The sequence below is a fragment of the Suncus etruscus genome, chromosome 4, assembly GCF_024139225.1.
Source record: "Suncus etruscus isolate mSunEtr1 chromosome 4, mSunEtr1.pri.cur, whole genome shotgun sequence".
NCBI classification, from domain to species: Eukaryota; Metazoa; Chordata; class Mammalia; order Eulipotyphla; family Soricidae; genus Suncus; species Suncus etruscus.
The window spans coordinates 94,106,104-94,121,653 of NC_064851.1; the positions used below are offsets into that span (position 1 = coordinate 94,106,104).

Sequence of the window (15,550 nt, forward strand, 5' to 3'; positions counted from 1 at the left end):
GATTATCATTATGCTTAGACAAAGATCTGTATAGAAAGGATAAAATTCCCTATAGAAAAAAACGTATAAGTAAGACACTATGAAAGAGGAGTCTTTCACAGTGGTTATGATGATTATAAAGGTGAAGGGGTTTTTTGCTCAGAAATTCCATAAATCCCACCCTTAATTCTCAATTAATTCTCAAATTCTACAAATTTTTTCACATAAAATTGTATCTTGCACTTATATTTCTCTAGTGAATATATTACTGAGTCATTTTTAAGTAATCTATTTAAAAACAGAAAAGTGTCAATGTTCCTAATTACTTTACTTTCAAGACTATCTTTCCAACCCATTAAGATACACTATTTATATATAACCCTTAGAATTTATACATTTGAGCTGCTGAAACATAAAACTATTAATAGTAAAAATTTACTAATAATGCTTCAAATTTTTAAGTGCTATTAAAGCACTCCAGCATAAAGCTAGGGAATCCCAAACTCACCATTTTCAGATTAAAGCCAGTAGTTATTTCATCGTTTCAAATGAAGTAACTGTAACTTTGGAAGCCATCTGGGTGTTAAAAAATAAAACTCAAAAATTGGTTAAATAAAAATAAATTATATTATGTGGGAATAATGTGTAAGAAAACAAGAAACTTCTCTGGGAAAAAAAGATAAAGGAAGACCAATGGGAGAAGAAAGCAGCTGTATCTTCCATCTGCACACTCACAAGGGAAAAAAAAGCACTTGATCTCAGTAGGTTTTCCATTCCTCTCTCTTAGTTGTGAACTCAAGAAAAGCAAATCTTGCTTCTGTAGCTGGTTTTTTAAGAATTACCCTTTCAGTTTTAATGAGATGATTTTAGGAAGGAAGGATCAAAGATTAAAAACAAGTTAGAAAACTTACCATACGAGAGGGACATGGGGAGAAACTGGAGGTTTGGGGATAGAAACACTAGGAAAATGGTGGAGGGTAGTGGACATTCTGGTAAAGGGAGTGGTGTGGAAATGTGTTATGCATGAAACCCTGTCATGTACTGAAAACATTTTTATAAAACTCAGTGCCTAAAATAAATGTTTAAAAATATTAGCTTGTTAAAATTAGGATATATAGGCAGTAGGTCTTTAGCAAGCATAAATATAAATATGTTAAAATCAGCACCATAAAGCAAAAGAAACTTCAATAATAACCTACCTAGATTTTTGAGTCCAAGTTTTCAGTGATAATATATGGCGGATACTATGATAATTTTAGAAGTTAGAATTTTAGAATGAATTTTTAGAAAGGATGCATGAAGCATTTTTATCTACTTCAAGATAAATTAGTTGTATAAAAACAAGCTACTACTAGCTTTGTCATTTGAATTGTATAAAGTATTGACATGTATTACAAATCAAAGAGATTAGTAACCTGGATTACTTAAGTACTTTTTTTAGTTACTTAAATACTTTTATTCTAGGAATTTTATCATGGCTCAGTTGGTAAGCTACAACTTAAAACAATCATTTTAGCCTGCTCTAAAAAGAGACAACACAGCAGATTATTTGACCTTGGTAAGAAAAATATTAAAGGGGCCGGCGAGATGGTGCTAGAGGTAAGGTGTCTGTCTGCCTTGCAAGTGCTAGCCAAGGAAAGATCGCAACCGCAATTTTATCCCCCCGCGTCCCATATGGTCCCCCCAAGCCAGGGTCAATTTCTGAGCACTTAGCCAGGAGTAACCCCGAGCATCAAACGGATGTGGCCCACTAAACAACACGAAAAGAAAAAAAATAAAAACAGAGATTCCAAAGAAGAATATCTAAAAACATTATGATATAAATGTGCTGGGAATTAAACAATAGTGAAATGTAAAACTAAAAACACTCTTATTAAACCATAAATTCATGAATTCAGAGAAAAAGTTTGTCAGTAAATTATCTTGTAGCTATGTTTGTTTTAAAGTTTTAAAGAATTCAAAGTACTCAGAAAAGTATTAAAAATTTGAAAATATACAACATAGAAAAAATAGCAAGTGATTATTTCAATGAATACTTTGAAATACATTCACATAAAAATGTTTCACAAAAAATGTTTCTAGCAAGTGTGGACATGGGGTAGATCAAAAGCTAATTTCACATACTTCATTTAATTATCAGATACCTTCTTCAAGTGTGATTGTCACATTATAAACAAAACAGGGACAGTGTTAATGGAAAAGTCCTTCCTAAATGACATATCTAAGAAGTCAAAAGTTAGGTGTTCTCATTCCATGTTTCCTGTTCCTTCATTTATACTGCAGCTGACTATAATAAGAAATAATAAGGTCAAGGGAAAAATGAACAAATTCATGACTCAGAATTAAGTTAGCATGAATTTTCAGTCAGCATAATTTTAAGAGTTTATCCAGCAAAGTCCAGGAACCTGGGAATAAAACATGAAAAACAGATGGTGGAGTGATTCACTGTGCGGGATTGGCAAACTGACACAATGCAAGGTTAAATATGTGAGAATTTCCTAAGGTGACAGTACAATGGGAAAATTGGGTTGTATTTACTGTAAGGAAAGATACGTCTGAGATGATTGATAGTAAAGAGTTTAAAAAGTCTTACTGCATTCCCTAGTCAATTAAAGCTCAGGCATATTTGAGATTTTTCAGACAGTTTCTGCAAAATTTACTACATCCTTCAAGATTCCTGATATATTCTCCATAAATGCTACTTCAATTAAAATGAACAAATTTATGGCTTTGTTTCTTTCTTATAAACAAGAAAATATATGATAAATATTGGTTTTGCTTTTCTTGAATATATCTGCTCATTCAAATACCTTCAAAATATGTAATTAAAAATAAAAACTAGGATCAACATAAAAACAGGCAGAAATTTGGAGAAAACAGATTGAGTAGATTTAAAATTAATAAGTTTATCAAACATAGGAAGAAACAAAACAAAAATTTTAGTAAGAGTAAATCCAAAGACATTTATATGTACATGTTTAAATAGAAATAAATTTAATTTCCAGATGAATTCCATTTAAAATAAATAAATCACATCATTTATTCATGTAAATTGGTAAATAAAGCAGAATTTTCTCTTCTTCCTCATATATGGAACAGTATCATTATATATATGGCCAACTTAACCTATTATCTATCCCACACTACATATAAAATAAATACTTTTTTCATAGAGATTCTTCTGCAATATAGGGAATATGAGAGAATCTGATGAATAGTAGAGTGTGTCAATATCTTGGGCCTCCGAAAAGAAAAATATATTCAAGACCCAATTTGTTAGGCCTTCATATCCTGTTTATTATACATTATACTTCAATGGACATAGGTGTTCATATATATTTCAGAGTTAATGTTCCTGCATTCTTAAGGCAGTTGACAAGCAATTACTGGTCTCTCAGAAGGTCTAACATTTTTTCATAAATGTTAAAAAATATTCCACAATTATTAACAGAAATATTACCTTTATGCAACATTGTTTATTTTTATATTTTTAACATTTTATTCTGCTCCAATAGCATGGTGTCTTAGCACTATTTTGATTTGTATTTCTCTGATTAAGTTGATAATTAAACACTTTATACATCTTCCTAGTGGCCATACCTATAGCCTCTTTGAAGGAATGTTCTTAATCTCCTCTCATATAAAGTTGGCTTTTGGAAAAAGTTATTGTTCTGTTGTTGATGCTATTGTTGAGCTTTGTAAGCACACTAGATAACTTGAAAATTAGTTCTTTGATGTGAAAAGTGTGAATATTTTCTCACTTTATGCAAAGTATAGAGACATATTTTTAGCTCAAGTATCTTCTGCTATGCAAAACTCTTCCATGTAATGTAGTCCATTTGTTTGTTTATTTTAACTGTCATTGTGAATGGTATTAAATTCGTAAAGACACGTCTGATGTATAGGTCTTAAAGAATTTTCCTTTTATTCAGTGTATTTTATGAAACTTGGTCCTATTTCAAGGTGCTTATCCAGCTTTATTTTATTTATTTTAGAATTTATTTTTATGTATGATGATTTCCTTAACAATGGGTAGTACGTTTTATATATGTGACTATCCAGTTTTCTCTGTACAATTTACTAAATTATAAAGAAAATTTTGGTCCATTTCATATATACAGCTATGTCATAGAATAATTATTTACTTGTCTCTAAGCTCTGCATTTTCTACTAGACTGCTCTTTATCTCAGAATTACACCTCTCTGATAACTATGTTTTAATAGAATGGTTTTAAATGGGGAAAACAGGAGAATAGCACACGAGCTAGAAAGATGATACAGTGTTAGGGTGCTTTTCATGCATGCACATGGCTGTTTAATATCTGGCATCTCATATATTCATTTCCCTGAACACCACCAGGAATAATTCCTGAGTGCAGGGTCAGAAGTAAAACTTGAGCATGACATGGTATGATCCAAAATTTAAAAAAAATTATGAAAAAGAGAGTATAAGAGTTAAGATACACAAAATAGGAACACAAAAATACAATACAAAAATCCCTTCCTTACACCTATATTCATTGCGGCACAATTTACCATAGCAAGACTCTGGAAACAACCAAGATGCCCTTCAACAGACGAATGGCTAAAGAAACTGTGGTACATATACACAATGGAATATTATGCAGCTGTCAGAAGAGATGAAGTCATGAAATTTTCCTATACATGGATGTACACGGAATCTATTATGCTGAGTGAAATAAGTCAGAGAGAGAGAGAGAGAGAGAGAGAGAGAGAGAGAGAGAGAGAAATGCAGAATGGTCTCACTTATCTATGGGTTTTAAGAAAAATGAAAGACATTCTTGCAATAATAATTTTCAGACACAAAAGAGAAAGAGCTGGAAGTTCCAGCTCACCTCAGGAAGCTCACCACAAAGAGTGATGAGTTTAGTTAGAGAAATAACTACATTTTGAACTGTCCTAATAATGAGAATGTATGAGGGAAATGGAGAGCCTGTTTAGAGTACAGGCGGGGGTCGGATGGGAGGAGGGAGTCTTGGGACATTGGTGATGGGAATGTTGCACTGGTGATGGGTGGTGTTCTTTACATGACTGAAACCCAAACACAATTATGTATGTAATCAAGGTGTTTAAATAAAAAAAAAAAAAGAAATTCTTCATAGATAAGAAATAAAAAAGCCTTTAAAATATAATATTTTAAATTCATTTAAGTTTTTAAAAACGTGTTCTCTGCTTATCAAGTGAAAAGCATCATATTATAATTTTCAAAATACTCATTATATTTCAGTTTCTGTTTTAAATAAACATAATATAGCACCAATAAAATATACTGAAGGCTGGAGGAAAAAAAAGAGTTAAGATACATATCTTATATATGGCTGACCCTACTTCAATTCCTAATACTACATATTCTCCTGAGCATTACAGGATACAGCCATCATTGAGCTAAAGCACTGTCAGGGATGGCTCTTGATGACAATCTCCTCTCAACATTAGTATGCCACAGGTCCTTAAAAACAACACCTTCTCAAACCCTAATATCAATCTAATGACTTGAAACCTATCTTTTTATTCTAGCTTACTCCAAAGTGTTTCTATTCACTATGGTTGGATGCAGTTCTCTTTGGGAATTTGACTTTAGAGAGTGTTATTGTGAACTTGTAAAAGTAGGTTCCACTACTATGCCCATGAATGTTCATATAAAGTAGGAATGAATTTTAAAATATGGTGTCTTTCAGTGATTCTGAACTTCTTGCTTCCAATATAAATGTATCTATCTTTAGAAATATTCAACTGATACAGATTGTGGCTATATAACGGGGTCTTATTTTCTTAGTGAAGTTTTCTACTTCCCATATAGTAGTAGTCTACTATCCAACTACAGTATCTTTTTCACCTCATAGAAGAATTTTGTATGGCATATTTCAGGTTTATTTATAATCATATAGATATCCACATATCACTATAGAAAAGGAAATTAGGTTGGTTTTAGTACACGAGCTAAAAAGAGTCTTTTCTTGTACTTGGTTTTTAGTGCAGGGTTATAGCTGGGCATGCTGCATATATTAGATACCTTGTCTGATCAACAACATAAATCTTTGTACTTGGGCTTATATTCTTGGAATGACCATTTTCATCTTATCCTCAAAATACAGAGGAAGCAAAGTTTTGTCCCTTAAATAAGTTTCCATATAGCCTTTGTAAATTTTGTCTAGAACTTTCCACTTATATCACAATTATATAATGCCTGGAAAATTATCCAAGTTATATCTGATATATTATAATCCAAAGTACTGTGTAACCCAAATTGAATAATTGGGCTGGTAAAACATGCATTCAGAAATATAAAGAATATAGAGATTTATATAAAATGCAAACACACATGAAAGCATAAATAGAAGCACACATATATTCCAGCTCGATTCTTACTATCTGACCTCAGGAAGTAATCTATTAGAAAATCTAGGAAAAAGACAAATATTTTTAAGTAATCCAAGTTACACAATGTATTTAATTTAAAATTCTATTACCTCTTCCCTTCCTTTCTTCCTTCTCCCCTTACTTCCCTCCTTCCTTTCTACTCTTCTTCCTTCCCTCCTTCCTTCCCTCCCTCCTAACATCCTTCTTTCCCACCCTCCTCCTTTACTTCCTTCCTTCCTTCCCTTCTTCCTTCCATCCATCCCTCCCTCCTTCCTTCCCTTTTTTCTTCCCTCTTTTCTTTCTTCCTTCCTTCTTTCCTTCTTCCTTCCTTCTCTTATTCCTTTCCTCCTTCCCTCCTTCCTTCTTTCTCTCCTTCCTTCTTCCTTTCTTCTCTCCCTCCTTCCTTCCCTCCCTCCTAACATCCTTCTTTCCCACCCTTCTCCTTTCCTTCTTTCCTTCCCTCCTTCCTTCCGTCCATCCCTTCCTTCCTTCACTTTTCCTTCCTAGCTTCCTTCCTCCTTCCTTCCCTCCCTCCCTCCCTCCCTCCCTTCCTTCCTTCTCTCATTTCCATCTCTTCCTTCCCTTCCTCCCTTCCCTCCCTTTCTCCTAAATAATTTAAAAAAATCTGATACCATATTGAGCAGATTTCTAGGTAAATATTTAACATTTGTTATTCATTAAATGGAAATATTGGGGCTGATGCGATGGTGCAAGTGATAAGGCGTCTGCCTGCCTTGCACCTGCTAACCTAGGACGGACCTTGGTTCTATCCCCCAGCATACCATATGGTTCCCCAAGCCAAGAGCGATTTTTGAATGTAGAGCCAGGTGTAACCCCTGAGCATCACCGGGTGTGACCCAAAACCAAAAAAAAGAAGAAGAAGAAGAAGAAGGAGGAGGAGGAGGAGGAGGAGGAGGAGGAAGAGGAGGAAGAGGAGGAGGAGGAGGAAGAAGAAGAAGAAGAAGAAGAAGAAGAAGAAGAAGAAGAAGAAGAAAAAGAAGAAGAAGAAGAAGAAGAAGAAGAAGAAGAAGAAGAAGAAGAAGAAGAAGAAGAAGAAGAAGAAGAAGAAGAAGAAGAAGAAGAAATAATGTTCACTACCTCTATTACCTATTACCCTTTTGTTTGTTTGTTTTGTTTTTGTTTTTGTTTTGTGGTCACACCCAGCAGTGCTCAGGGGTTACTCCTGGCTCTGTGCTCAGAAATCGCTCCTGGCAGGCACAGGAAACCATATGGGATCCCCGGATTTGAACCACCATCCTTTTCCATGCAAGGCAAATGCATTACCTTCATGCTATCTCTCTGGCCCCACCTATTACCTTTTAATAATCACAAATGAGTGACATTTTTGTGTATTAAGCTTATAAATCAAACATAATAGAAATTTCTTAAAATGATGGAGGCAATTTTCAATATTATATACCACTATATAATAAGAAAATGCCATGAAGAATGCACAAACTTGATTTTAAACTGTTTATTTAATAATCATTATAAATCAATCACTATGTGGAAACTGAATTATCTACTAGTAGCTTGAGAAATAAAGAAATATACTCACAGAATTTTGAAACAAAGAATTTACTATTATTTTTCTAGTATAAAACTTACAATACATTTCCTTGTAACTAAATGCAGTTTGAAAAAGAATGAAGTATTACTGAAGTCTACCTAATAATATGATGCTAATGTGTCTTTTAATGTACTGTCTATGCTATTGATAATAATTTCTATATCTCCAGTAAGGGGAAATCCACTAGGCCCATCAGATGAAATTTCTAAAATTTCCTGATAAGGAGAACTGGTAATTCCATCAAAAGACCCACTGTGGAAACTTTACCACTGTGTGGAGAGTTGAGAAATTTCAAAGAGATATTTCTGAAATTCATGTCATAATACTTACACCACGTTCCCTTCACATTATTCAGCCTATATAGTATCTCTCTCTTGTATATTTACAGGGCAAATTTTGCCTCAAAAGACTTTATTTTTTTATTTTTATTTATTTATTTTTTTTGCCCAGTGAAATTTCAGTACCAAAACAAACCAAGAGAATTTAACTTATCTCTATTTATATCAACCCTATTTACATCTAAAAGCCTAGTCAGGAACTTTGCTCTGAGTCATGGAAACTCCTAGTCAGGTACAAAATTTACATTTCTTTGACCAGGCTCTCTTTTAACTCAAAAGAAACTTTTCCCTTTAGTCTGCAGAGCCTGCCAGACTGGTTTTGCTCTCTAAAAATTAGCAGCCAAGCAGTTTCCATAACTTAGTTTTGATAAGCTAACTTTCTCCCCTCTAACTCAGGACTAATCAAATAGATCCTTTTCACCTGAACAGCCTAGCCAGTTATATTGTTAAGTATATCCAAAAGACCTGCTGCTAATGATTCTGTTTTTCTTTTTTCTTTTTTTTTCCATGTCTCCCATTTACAATACAGACCAGGCAAAGGATCTGGGCTTAGGTGTATATGGGGTGCATTTACTGTACCTCCTCTTTCTATACAGTCAATGTAAACAACACAGCCTGTGGTAAGCATTGAGAGGCCTTATCTTTTCTTTTTCATATATATATATATATATATATATATATATATATATATATATATATATATATATATATATAAAACCCTTCACCAGTGCAACATTCCCATCACCAATATCCCAAGTTTCCCTCCTCCTCACCCCACACTTCCTGTACTCTAGACAAACTTTCTACTCCACTCATTCAGTCACATTTTGTTATGATAGTTTTCAGTGTAATTATTTCTGTGACTGCACTAAACTATCCCTGTGGTGAGCTTCATATCGGGAGCTGGACCCTCCAGTCCTCCTCTATTTTGTCTCTGAGAATCATTACACAAATGTTTTTCATTTTTCTCAAAACCCATAGATGTGTGAGACCATTCTGTGTTTATCTCTCAACCTCTGACTTATTTCACTCAGTATAATTTCATTACTTCATCTCTTCTGACGGCTGCATAATATTACATTGTATATATGTCCCATATATAAAGTACTCAACTTTAAATTGTATTACAAAGCAATAGTTATTCAAAACAGAATGGTATTGTAATAAAAACAGACCCTCAGATCTGTGGAACAAGCTTGAGTACTCAGAGAATGTTCCTAGACATAGTGTCACCTGATTTTTGATAAAGGAGCAAGAAATCCTAAATGGAACAGGGAAGGCCTCTTCAATAAGTGGTGTTGGCACAACTTGTAAAAAAGCTTGTAAAAAAGCGAACTTAGACCTCCAGCTAACATCTTGTACAAAGGTAAAATCCAAATTAATTAAAGACCTAGATATCAGACCAGAAAACATAAAATATATAGAACAACAGGTAGGTGAAATGCTCCATGACATTGAGACCAAAGATATTTTTGAGGAGGAAACAATACTCTCCAAACAAGTGAAAGCAGAAATAAATAGATTGGACTACATTAAGCTGAGAAGCTTTTGCACCTCAAAGGAAATAGTGCCCAGAATACAAGAGCCACCCACTGAATGGGAGAAACTATTCACCTAATACCCATCAGATAAGGGGTTAATATCCAAAATATACAAGGCACTGACACAACTTTACAAGAAAAATAAATTATCTAACCCATCAAAAAAATGGGGAGAAGAAATGAACAGACACTTTGACAAAAAAGAAATACAAATAGCTAAAAGGCACATGAAAAAATGCTTCACATCACTAATCATCAGGGAGATACAAATCAAAACAACTATGAGGTACCATCTCATGCCACAAAGATTGGCACACACCACAAAGAATGAGAACAAGCAGTGCTGGCAGGGATGTGGAGAGAAAGGAACTCTTATTTGCTGCTGGTGGGAATGCCATCTAGTCCAACCTTTGTGAAAAGCGATATGGAGATTTCTCCAAAAGCTAGAAGTTGAGCTCCCAAACGATCCAGCTATACCACTCCTAGAATATATTCTAGGAACACAAAAATACAATACAAAAATTCCTTCTTCACACCTATATTCATTGCAGCATTGTTTACAATAGCCAGAATCTGGAAATAGGCTAGAAGCCCCTCAATAGATGAATGGCTAAAGAAACTGTGTTTCTGTTTTTTCTGCCCTTTGTTAATGTGGTAATTCCTTTCATACTTAAGAATGTCATTTTGCCCCTTAAATACTCTTAGCATGGAGATTAAATTTGTAGCCTGCTTGCCAGAATGTGGTTCCCCATACATTCATCATGTGGTCTCATTTCCTCATATTATTTCATCACTGGTCTATGCTTTAACTTCACTTTCCTGAAGTAGGATTTATTGAAGTCCACTGGAGCTGCAAAACAGAAGCCACCTATAGCAATGTATATAAAAATAAGATGTTATTTGGCTTTATTATTTGATAAATTCTTTATAGTTAAATATAATTTGTCAAATTTCATTTCCAATGTAATACTCTATGTTAAAAATGTTCTATGATAATATTTTTGGTTTTTTTTTTGGTTTGTTTTGGGGTCATACCTGGCAGAGTTTAGTGGTTACTCTTCTGCTCTCAGAAATTACTCCTGGAAGGCTTGGAGAACCATATGGGATGCCAGGGGTCAAATCCAGGTCTTTCCTGGGTTGGCCACGTGCAAGGCAAATGCCCTACTACTGTGCTATTCCTCTAGTTCCTATGATAATAATTTTAATGTTCCTGTCAGGTCAAGGGGAGAAATATTAATATATAAAAAACAAACAAACAACTGGTCAGATTCCAGTTTGGCAAGCATACCCGTAACTGTAAGATAAATGTGAAAATCTTTGAAAAGAAAGATTTATATTTATTTTATTTTTTAAAGTATATTACTTTGGGGCCAGAGCGATGGTGCAGTGGGAGGGTATTGGCCTTGCATACAGCTGACATAGGATGGACCTCCATTCAATCCCCTGGCATCCCATATGGTCCCCCAAACCAGGAGCAATTTCTGAGCACATAGCCAGGAGTAACCCCTAAGGCATCACCAGGTGTGGCCCCAAATTAAAAATAAAGTGTATCACTTTATTTAAACACCAAAATATACAAAGTTGTACATAATACATTTGTTTCATTCAATGTTTTAAAACCAATCTTACCATTTTAACATTCTGTCCATCATTGTCTCTTCCACTCTCAAGCCCATCCCTCTGATAGGCACAAAATAATTTAATTTTCATTCTTTTTAAAACTAAATAGTAAGTTATTGGAGAAAGATGACTAAAATTTATGAAACTCATATCACACAATGGGGTAATTTAGTCATTGTCAGAAGGTTTGCCAAGCTGTTTGCCAAGCAATACTGTTACTGGTTTTGAAAAGGAAAGTCAACAACTAATTACACCACCCCCCACTTATACCTGCCTTTTTTGTATCTAACCCTTTTTGTACTAAAGAGGAACTCATATTACCTTAGTAGAAATCATCCCTATACCCCTCTTCCCCCCTCCCCTTCTTATGGTATATAAGGTTGAACAAAGAAAGCCACGTAGTCCCTTGCCTCTGTTCAGTTCTGAATGAGCATTGGACCCTGGCCAGAATAAAGAACCCACTTGAGCTTTTGCCTGAGTGACTGTCTCTTCATTTCTCCGCATCAGAGCAGCATCTGGACTACTGAGTTTGTCTGTTGAGCTTAATGACAACTATGCTATATTTACATCTAATTTGGTGTGTTTCTACTGGGGTGTCAGTAATAAGGAATTTTTTGCAGCATGCTCTCCAAGAAACCCAGAATCTCTGGAGTTGGGCTAATGAATTGACATGGTGGTGGTTGCTTGAAAAATGTGTGGGTACCTGGTCTTCCAGAAGTATAGACTGGTTGGAGGAAGATACAACACTCACTCTGAGAAGAGTCCTGAGTGTTCAGCTCCCTAAAACAGGCATAGCTGGAGTTTTTGTTTATTTGGTGTCACTGCTGAAATTAGTCATGAAGCATTAAAGTTAGGTCATTGGTGTGTCAGGGATTGTGGTGTATGGATGCAATTGCAGTGTAGAATCGGGGGGGGGGGGGGATTTGGCCTTTTCTCCTCCCAAGGGTGCCACAGAACTTTTAACTGTAAGAATGACCAGTGTACCCATGAATTCCCAGTTGGACTTGCTTCTTTTTCAAGTATAAAATGAGTCTCTGGAGTTAGCCAATGAGCTGACATGGCAATTTGGAAAGTGTGTGTGGTTGCAGAGTCCTCGAGAAGTATGAAGAGGCCAGTTCTAAAAAAAATTCAATTAGAAAGTAGAGGCAGAGAAGCTCATGACCCTCATGGAGAGATGTTATAATATTTTTATTCTTTCCTTTCCCTTTGGCCTCATTTCTGAGAACACTTTTGTTCTAATTTTATAAGTAAGACCTTCTAAATCTACCATCTCATAAACATACTTGAACAAAATTTCTCTAACATATTTTCTAATTTTTGAAAACATGTAAGGCAGACAATCATTTCATAAGTATTCAATTGGCTAAACACATATAAAATCACACTCTTCAAGTAAATCTATTGGATAGTAATTATTCATAATATACAGTTCTTCACAGTTTCCTTCAAAACTCTTCTGTGAGTGGAAAAAAATGTTTACTATAGCAATCTGTGGTGCAGTTACATTGCCCTTCATTTTTACAAAAAATAGTTATTTACATGTTATTCTGTGTTTTCATGTCCTCTTCTGAAAAGTGTTTCATTAAAAAAAATGAAGTCATAAAAAATGAACAGAATTACTCTTTAGTAACTTTCAAATTTAAAATACTTAAAATATTTTAAAATATGTAAAATATTTGCTATAATAATACTTTTGAAGATAAACATATTTTAGTCATATCTTAATCTCTTTCATGCTTGATATGAAATGTATTTACCTGTTAGTATGTGTAGAAAAGAGTAGCTCATGTAAAAAAGAAAATAGAATCAGAGAAGGGGATAAATAGTGCAAAAATTAACAAACATATTTGGCAGTGGAAATAAGGGAAATATGCAATACTATGTTATGGCATAAGAAGATAAAAGACTAAACAAATACCAGGGAATTGGTCAGAGCTCAAATAAAGGAGCAAATGGGAGCTGAGCATGACCCTGGTGATCTACTGAGTACCAGAAGATTAAAGGACCAGCATAAAGATTAAGTGACCAGTGGCCCTGTCCTCCAACCAGTACCATTATATGGGACCCTAATTAAAGAAAACAAACTAAGCAAAGTTTAACTTATTGCTGGAAATTAATATTAAACACTTAAGAGGTATATTAAGTTAAACATGTTATTAACCTCTTTTTTCCCTTTAGCAAATGCAATTACATACTTTCTCCAAACTAAACAAATGAATGAACAAAATTTTAGATATTTATATTAGCAGCAAAACAAGAGAGATCTTTTGAACTTGCTGAAAACTTGGTTAATTACTGGAAAGCTAGGAATTGTTAGCATAATAAGATAAGGTTGTTGTACTGTATGATTATTTTGAAACTCAAGCAAAAGATGTTCATTGAAAAGTGGACAGGATTTGCTAGTGATTCACATAGTTAATGCTACAAGTGAGGTTACAGGTGTGAGAGAAATTATCAAAGAAAAATAAAGCAGGACCCTGGTTTTTAAACCAAATGTCCACCAGAACAAAGCTAAGGCTGAAATTTTGTGGGAAAAAAATAGAGCCATTCGGATTTATGTTCCCTTTATTTTTTATTACTTTCCTTTGTTACAACTCAAGGGAAAAATACAAGTCAGTGATGATCATTATAATACTATAATATAGCAAAAAGACATCATTAATAACATGGTGGCTTAAGTTTTCCACAACAAGCCAGGATAGTGTCCAAATATGGTCAGGGCCATGTACTCCGGGTATTTAGATTGAGAATTGGAAAAAATAAAAATGGTGGAGTAGCTGAATCATAAAAAGAGACATCTAACCCCAAATTACTATTTAAAAAATAACTGTTGTGATTTTGTGTTCCTTTTAATATTATTAACAATGCTAGGATCCAGATGTAAGAACAGATAATAGGTTAAAGAAACTATGTTATATGTGCAATGGAATACTATTTAGTAGATAAAGTCATGTGGCTGGAACTAGGTATTATCAAGATCAGAGAGATTAGTCAGAAAGGTACAGATACAGTAAGATCTCTCACACATGGGGCATAAAGAGACATAAGCAGGGAACAGCAAATAGCCACAGCTACCAGAACTGGAAAGTTAATTTATAGAAAAAAGTTTGGGTAGAAAAGTGATATGGGTCTTGACACATTGGTGGAGGGAAGCAGCCATGCTCATGGAGGGTGTGGTGTTGTAACAATGTGTGCAATATTTTATCACTAATGATATTAAATCATGGTGTATAAAAATGGTGGAGGAAAAGGCAAAACAAAAAAAGCTTTGGGTTTTCATTTTGGACCCTACTCCCTATGCTTATAGAAGTGTCTTTACATGTCTCTTACTAAATTAAAATTGTATTAAATGAATTTTTACTAAAATAAACTTTACCCCAGTTGAATGTTAGGTTTCTTTACTTGACTCCTCTACTTTGAAATATTAAAGACTACTTCAATTTTTGCACCTATAAATACTTTTGAAGGAGATATAAGAATCAGGAACGAGGGGGTATGTCCTGGCCATGCCATGACTACCCTTAGGCTTTCATTTTCACCAAAAATTTTTGATTAGTCAAAGGCCCTATGAGGACCAAGCTATGAAACAAAATGGAATTAAAACCTGAGATGACTAGGAAAGCCATCGGATCATAATTTATATCTTACACTGAGTAAAGTAAGATAAGAGGGAAGGTACCCATATTAGGAGAAAATGTCATAGATTTAGTGTCTGAGGAAAATTCAGTTAGGTACTTAGGAGCAAACTGCTCTTATTAACTTTGCCTTTATCGGGAACAATCCAGCCTTGGAATCTGTACACCAAACATTCATGAGCAAGAGAAGTGATGCTTCCACAGAAATGTGGCAGGTATCAGAATCATTCAACTGTGGGAGTTTCCAGTTACCTCTGCCCTCTCTTCTTTGTTTCTGAGGCATATTTATTCTATTAGCCACTGTTCACCCTTCATTACTTTTCACATAAACAGAACGAAAAGCTCCTCTTGTTTCTAGTACCTCTCTTGCTTAGTGAAATTTTGCCTAATTTTCAGGATGTGAATTTTTGAATAGAGAAGTTTGTGAGAAAATAGGTATCCCCCATCTCAGCAATGGATTCGGGGCTGCAATTTTCTTCATGTACT

General features: G+C 34.4%; 1 non-coding gene across 1 annotated transcript; it reads right to left on the reverse strand.

The window, feature by feature from the left end:
• Window positions 1-8,773: 8,773 nt before the first annotated feature.
• On the reverse strand, window positions 8,774-8,905 carry LOC126007867 (small nucleolar RNA SNORA51). The gene has a single exon (XR_007495343.1). It is a non-coding gene; the product is annotated as a small nucleolar RNA SNORA51 (small nucleolar RNA).
• Between the last annotated feature and the right edge of the window lie 6,645 nt (window positions 8,906-15,550).